Genomic DNA, 8,244 nt, shown 5'->3' on the forward strand with positions numbered 1-8,244 from the left:
TATGTATTGAGGTGCTCCTATGTTGGGTGCATAAATATTTACAATTGTTATATCTTCTTCTTGGATCGATCCCTTGACCATTATGTAGTGTCCTTCTTTGTCTCTTCTAATAGTCTTTATTTTAAAGTCTATTTTTTCTGATATGAGAATTGCTACTCCAGCTTTCTTTTGGTTTCCATTTGCATGGAATACCTTCTTCCATCCCCTTACTTTCAGTCTGTATGTGTCTCTAGGTCTGAAGTGCGTCTCTTTCAGACAGCACTTGTTTTTGTGTCCATTCAGCCAATCTATGTCTTTTGGTGGGAGCATTTAGTCCATTTACATTTAAGGTAATTATCGATATGTATGTTCCTATTCCCATTTTCTAAATTGTTTTGGGTTCGTTATTATAGGTCTTTTCCTTCTCTTGTGTTTCTTGTCTAGAGAAATTCCTTTAGCATTTGTTGTAAAGCTGGTTTGGTGGTGCTGAACTCTCTCAGCTTTTGCTTGTCTGTAAAGGTTTTAATTTCTCCATCAAATCTGAATGAGATCCTTGCTGGGTAGAGTAGTCTTGGCTGCAGGTTTTTCTCCTTCATCACTTTCAGTATGTCCTGCCACTCCCTTCTGGCTTGTAGGGTTTCTGCTGAGAGATCAGCTGTTAACCTCAGGGGGATTCCCTTATGTGTTATTTGTTGTTTTTCCCTTGCTGCTTTTAATATGCTTTCTTTGTATTTAATTTTTGACAGTTTGATTAATATGTGTCTTGGCGTATTTCTCCTTGGATTTATCCTGTATGGGACTCTCTGTGCTTCCTGGACTTGATTAACTATTTCCTTTCCCATATTAGGGAAGTTTTCATCTATAATCTCTTCAAATATCTTCTCAGTCCCTTTCTTTTTCTCTTCTTCTTCTGGAACCCCTATAATTCGAATGTTGGTGCATTTAATGTTGTCCCAGAGGTCTCTGAGACTGTCCTCAGTTCTTTTCATTCTTTTTTCTTTATTCTGCTCTGCAGTAGTTATTTCCACTATTTTATCTTCCAGGTCACTTATCCGTTCTTCTGCCTCAGTTATTCTGCTATTGATCCCATCTAGAGTACTTTTAATTTCATTTATTGTGTTGTTCATCGTTGCTTGTTTCATCTTTAGTTCTTCTAGGTCCTTGTTAACTGATTCTTGCATTTTGTCCATTCTATTGTCCATTCTATCTCCAAGATTTCGGATCATCCTTACTATCATTATTCTGAATTCTTTTTCAGGTAAGCTACCTATTTCCTCTTCATTTGTTAGGTCTGGTGCATTTTTATCTTGCTCCTTTATCTGCTGTGTGTTTTTCTGTCTTCTCATTTTGCTTATCTTACTGTGTTTGGGGTCTCCTTTTTGCAGGCTGCAGGTTCGTAGTTCCTGCTGTTTTTGATGTCTGTCCCCAGTGGCTAAGGTTGGTTCAGTGGGTTGTGTAGGTTTCCTGGTGGAGGGGACTAGTGCCTGTGTTGTGGTGGAAGAGGCTGGATCTTGTCTCTCTAGTGGGCAGGTTCACGTCTGGTGGTGTGTTTGGGGTGTCTGTGGCCTTATTATTATTTTAGGCAGCCTCTCTGCTAATGGGTGGGGTTGTGTTCCTGTCTTGCTAGTTGTTTGGCATAGGTTGTCCAGCACTGTGGCTTGCTGGTCGTTGAGTGAAGCTGGGTGCTGGTGTTAAGATGGAGGTCTCTGGGAGATTTTCGCCGTTTGATATTATGTGGAGCTGGGAGGTCTCTTGTTGACCAGTGTCCTGAAGTTGGCTCTCCTACCTCAGAGGTAGAGCCCTGACTCCTGGTTGGAGCACCAAGAGCTTTTCATCCTCACGGCTCAGAATAAAAGGGAGAAAAAGTAGAGGGAATTAGTAGAAGTATGAGGAAAGAAAGAAGGAAAGGAGGGAAGGAAGGAAGGAAGAAAGAAAGAAAGAAGCAAAGAAGGAAAGAAGGAAAGAAAGGAGGGAGGGAGGGAGGGAGGAAGGAAGGAAGGAGGGAAAGAAGGAAAAAAGACAGAAAGAAAGAAGATACAGTAAAAATAAAATAAAGTATAATAAAATTATTGAATTAAAAAATTCTTATTTAGAAAAAAAAAAAAGGGACGGATAGAACCTTAGGACAAATGTTGGAAGCAAAGCTATACAGACAAAATCTTACACAGAAGCATACACATACACCCTCACTAAAAGAGGTAAAGGGGGAAAAATCATAAATCTTGCTCTCAGAGACCACCTCCTCAATTTGGGATGATTCGTTGTCTAAAGGAGGGAAGGAAGGAAGGAAAGAAAGAAAGAAAGAAAGAAAGAAAGAACGAAGGTAAAGTATAATAACGTTATTAAAATTAATTATTAAGAAAAAAATTTTTTAAAAAAAACCATGGACGGATAGACCCCTAGGACAAATGGTGGAAGCAAGACTATACAGACAAGATCTCACACAGAAGCATACACATATACATTCACAAAAAGAGGAAAAGGGAAAAAAATCATAGATCTTGCTCCTAAAGTCCACTTCCTTAATTTGGGATGATTGGTTGTCTATTCAGGTATTCCACAGATGCAGGGTATATCAAGTTGATTGTGGAGCTTTAATCCGCTACTTCTGAGGCTGCTGGGAGAGATTTCCCTTTCTCTTCTTTGTTCTCACAGCTCCCAGGGGCTCAGCTTTGGATTTGGCCCTGCCTCTGCGTGTAGGTCGCTGGAGGGCGTCTGTTTTTTGCTCAGACAGGGCGGGGTTAAAAGAGCCGCTGATTCGGGGGCTCTGGCGCACTCAGGCAGGTGGGGAGGGAGGGGCACGGAGTGCGGGGCGGGCCTGCGGCGGCAAAGGCCAGCGTGACTTTGCACCAGCCTGAGGCCCGCTGTGCGTTCTCCCGGGGAAGTTGTCCCTGGATCCCGGGAACCTGGCAGTGGCGGGCTGCACAGGCTCCGCGGAAGAGGGGTGTGGAGAGTGACCTGTGCTCGCACACAGGCCCCTCGGTGGCGGCAGCAGCAGCCTTATCGTCTCCCACCCGTCTCTGGGGTCCGCGCTTTCAGCCGCGGCTCGCGCCCGTCTCTGGGGTCCGCGCTTTCAGCCGCGGCTTGCGCCCGTCTCTGGGGTCCGCGCTTTTAGCCGCGGCTCGCGCCCGTCTCTGGGGTTCGCGCTTTTAGCCGCGGCTCGCGCCCGTCTCTGGAGCTCCTTTAAGCAGCGTTCTTAAACCCCTCTCCTCACACACCAGGAAACAAAGAGCGAAGAAAAAGTCTCTTGCCTCTTAGGCAGGTGCAGACTTTTCCCCGGACTCCCTCCCAGCTAGCCGTGGTGCACTAACCCCTCAGGCTATGTTCAAGCCGCCAACCCCAGTCCTCTCCCTGCGTTCCGTCCGAAACCGAAACTCGGGCCTCAGAGCCTCAGCTCGCAGCCCCGCCCGCCCCGGCGGGTGAGCAGACAAGCCTCTCGGGCTGGTGAGTGCCGGTCGGCACCGATCCTCTGTGCGGGAATCTCCCCGCTTTGCCCTCCGCACCCGTTGCTGTGCACTCCTCCGCGGCTTCGAAGCTCCCCTCTCCGCCCCCGGCAGTCTCCGCCCGCGAAGGGGCTTCCTAGTGTGTGGAAACTTTTCCTCCTTCACAGCTCCCTCCCACTGGTGCAGGTGCCGTCCCTATTCTTTTGTCTCTGTTTTTTCTTTTTTTTCTTTTGCCCTACCCAGGTACGTGGGGAGTTTCTTGCCTTTTGGGAGGTCTGAGGTCTTCTGCCAGCGTTCAGTAGGTGTTCTGTAGGAGTTGTTCCACGTGTAGATGTATTTCTGGTGTATCTGTGGGGAGGAAGTTGATCTCCGCGTCTTACTCTTCCGCCATCTTCAAGGTCCCCCTCCCATTCATCCATTTATTGATGCTTAGGCTGCTTTCCATATCTTGGCAATTGTAAATAATGTTGCTATGAACATCAGGGTGCATGTATCTTTTTGAATTAGTGTTTTTGTTTCTTTCAGATATATATACAGGAGTGGAATTGCTGGGTCATATGGCAGTTCTATTTTTAGTTTTTTGAGAAATCTCCATATTGTTTTCCACAGTGGCTGCACCAACTTACAATCCCACCAACAGTGTACAAGGGTTTCCTTTTCTTCACATCCTCACCAACATTTGTTACTTGTGTTCTTTTTTGGGAATAGCCATTCTGACAGGTGTGAGGTGATATCTCGTGGTTTTAATTTTCATTTCTCTGATGATTAATGATGTTGAACATTTTTTCATGCGCCTGTTGGCCATTTTTGTGTCTTCTTTAGAAAAGTATCTATTCAGGTCTTTTGCCTGTTTTTTTAAACATCTTTATTGGAGTATAATTGGTTTACAATGTTGTGTTAGTTTCTGCTGTATAACAAAGAATCAGCTATATGTATACATATATCCCCATATCCCCTCCCTCTTGTGCCTCCTTCTCACCCTCCCTATCTCACCCCTCTAGGTGGTCACAAAATTCAGAGCTGATCTCCCTGTGCTATGCAGCTGCTTCCCACTACCTATTTTACATTTTGTAGTGTATATATGTCAATGCCATTCTCTCACTTTGTCTCAGCTCACCCTTCCCCAACCCCTGTGTCCTCAAGTCCATTCTCTACGTCTGTGTCTTTATTTCTGTCCTGCCCCTAGGTTCATCAGAACCTTTTTTTTTTTTTAAGATTCCATGTATATGTGTTAGCATATGGTATTTGTTTTTCTCTTTCTGACTTACTTCACTCTGTATGACACACTCTAGGTCCATCCACCTCACTACGAATAACTCAGTTTTGTTTCTTTTTATGGCTGAGTAATATTCCATTGTATGTATGTGCCACGTCTTCTTTATCCATTCATCTATTGATGGACACTTATGATGCTTCCACATCCTGGTTATTATAAATAGTTCTGCCCATTTTTAAATCAGGTTGTTTGTTTTTTAGATGTTGAGTTGCATGATCTGTTTATATATTTTGGATATTAACCCCTTATCAGTCATATTGTTAGCAAATACTTTCTCCTATTCAGTAGATTGCCTTTTCATTTTGCCAGTGAATTCATTTGTTCTTTAAAAGCTTTTAAGTCTAATTAGTTTTTGTTGTTGTTTTTGCTTTTATTTCCTTCTCTTTAGAAGAAAGATCCAAAAAAAATTTGCTACTATTCATGTCAAAGAGTGTTCTGCATATGTTTTCTTCTAAGAAACTTTTATGTTTTCTGTTCTTACATTTAGGTGTCTAATCCATTTTGAGTTATTTCTGAATATGGCTCAAAGGAATGTTCTAATCTCATTGTTTTACAAGTATCTGTCCAGTTTTCCCAGTACCACTTATTGAAGAGACTGTCTTTTTCTCCATTATATATTCTTGCCTCATTTGTTATAGATTAATTGACCATAAGTGCCTGGGTTTATTTCTGGGCTCTCTATTCTGTTCCATTGATCTGTGTGTCTGTTTTTGTGCCAGTACCATGCTGTATATACTACAAGACTACTGATTACTGTAGCTTTGGAGTATAGTCTGCAGTCAGAGAGCATGATTCTTCCAGCTCTGTTCTTCTTTGTTAAATTTTATTTTTTATTTTTGGCTATTTGTGGTATTTTGTGTTTTTATACAAATTTTAAAATTGTTTGTCCTAGTTCTGTAAAACATACCCTTGGTATTTTGATAGGGATAGCAATCTGTAGATTGCTTTGAACAGTATGTTTATTTTAACAGTATTAACTCTTTTAATCCATGAACATGGTATATCCTTCCATCTGTTTGTGTCATCTTCAATTTCTTTCATTAGTGTCATAGTTTTCTGAGTATAGGTCTTTCACCTCCTTAGGTAGGTTTATTCCTAGGTATTTTATTCTTTATGATGTGATGGTAAATGAGATTGTTTCCTTAATTTCTCATTCTGATACTTCATCATTAGTGCATAGAAATGAAACAGATTTCTGTGTATTGATTTTGTATCCTGCAACTTTACTGAATTCATTGATGAGCTGTAGTAATTTTCTGGTGGCATCTTTAGGATTTTCTATGTATAGTATCATGTCAACTGCAAAAAGTGACAGCTTTACTTCTTCCATTCCAATTTGGGTTCCTTTTATTTCTTTATCTTGTCCAGTTGCTGTGGCTAGGAATACCGATATTATGTTGAATAAAAGTGGCAAGAGTGGGCATTCTTGTCTTGTTCCTGATCTTAGAGGAAATAGTTTTAGCTTTTCAACATTGAGTATGATGTTAGCTGTGGGTTTGTCATATATGGGCTTTATTATGTTAAGGTATGTTCCCTGTATGCCCACTTTCCTAAGAGTTTTTATCATAAATGCATATTGAATTTTGTTGAAATCTTTTTTTGCATCTATTGATATGATCATATGACTTTTATTCTTCATTTTTTTAATGTGGTGTATTACATTGATTGACTTGCAGATGTTGAAAAATCCTTGCATTACTGGAATAAATCTCACTTGATCATGGTGCATGATCCTTTTAATGTATTGTTGGATTTGGTTTGCTAATATTTTGTTGAAGATTATTGTGTCTATGTTCATCGGTAACATTGGCCTGTCATTTTCTTTTTTTGTGATATCTTTGTTTGGTTTTGGTATCAGGTTGAGGCTTGCCTTGTAAAATGAATTCAGAAGTGATACTTCCTCTACAATTTTTTTGAGTAGTTTGAGAAGGACAGGTGTTAATTCTTGTCTAAATATTTGGTAGAATTCACCTGTGAAGCCACCTGGCCTTGGACTTTGTTTGGAATTTTTAAATTACTGATTCAATTTCATTCCTGGTAATTGTGTGTTCATATTTTCTATTTCTTCTGGTTCAGTTTTGGGAGATAGTACATTTCTAAGAGTTTGTCCATTTCTTCTATGTTGTCCATTTTATTGGCATATAGTTGTTCATAGTAGTCTCTTATGATCTTTTTTATTTCTGTAGTGTCTATTGTAACTTCTACTTTATCATTTCTGATGTTATTTATTTGGGTCCTCTCTCTCTCTCTCTCTTTTTCTTGATGAGTCTGGCTAATTTTATCTTTTCAAAGAACCAGCTCTTAGTTTAATTGACCTATTCTAATCTTTTGCCTCTACTTCATTGATTTCTGCTCTGATCTTTAAAATTTCTTTCCTTGTCCAAACTTTGGGTTTTGTCTTTTCTTCTTTTGTTCCTCTAGGTGTAATGTAGGTTGTTTATTTGAGATTTTTCTTGTTTGCAAAAGTAAGCTTGTATCAATATAAACTTTCTTCTTGGAACTGCTTTTGCTGCATCCAATAGGTTTCGGATTGTTGTGCCAGGCTTTCTGCCCAGTTGGCTGTGCAGCCAGTGGGAGAACTTAGGGCTGGTGCAGCCCACTGGAGGTTGGGGGTTGCATTTCTCTGACCCTGTCTGTGTGTCTTGTAAACCTTGGTTTTCTTATCTGTTAATTGAAGAGATTTAACAGGACCTATTTCCAGGAAGGTTGGGGGAAATAAATGAGGCAACACACATTCAGCTCTCACAAGGCTTACCAAATATTAACTATAATAATTGTGCTCCTTGTACTTTTTCTTAAATAAGTAACACAACATACATAAAGTATTTGTTTTCTCTTATTTCCCATCCTTCACCCCACAAGCTATGAGAATACCATTGATAATTATGCTAATGAAAGGTCAGAGTTTACAAACAGGACCACTTTCTGGATATTTGACCTTAGGAAAACTACTTAACTTCTCATTGTCTCTATTTTTTCATTTGTGAAATAGGAATGATAGTACTTATCTCTATAAGAGATTATCTTATAGACTATTATCTTATAGACTTATAAGTCTATTGTAAGGTATAAATAAAGCATTCAGGTAATGGTAATAGAATAAGATTTAGTATCAGTACATACCCTATTATATTAACTTAAAAATGTTTTTATGTATATAATCTCATTTGGCTATGACTGTAGTTTTTCTAGATGAAACTTTTTAGTAGATACTAAGCCACCTTGGGCCTTTTCCAAAACATATACAAATAGACATTTCACTTGAAGTGCTTTTGGCATGGACACCTCAGTGTTATTATCAGGGTCTGAATGTCCAAACATAATCCTTATCCACCCATCTGCTAGGCCTGAAAATCAATAACTGCAGGTACTTTCCAATTTAAATGGCATCAATCATTTATACTTGAGTGTAGATGCATTCATAACATTGGGACATTTCCTGAAAGTTTTTACAGGAGATGTAGGGTGATTGGATAAATCTTAAGTATCTTGGGTGCCTGAAGAGGTCACCAGAAAGGTTAAAAGCCCTGAATCAGAAAGTTAAAA

Source organism: Grampus griseus, assembly GCF_964374135.1.
Source record: "Grampus griseus genome assembly, chromosome: 11".
Taxonomy (NCBI): Eukaryota; Metazoa; Chordata; class Mammalia; order Artiodactyla; family Delphinidae; genus Grampus; species Grampus griseus.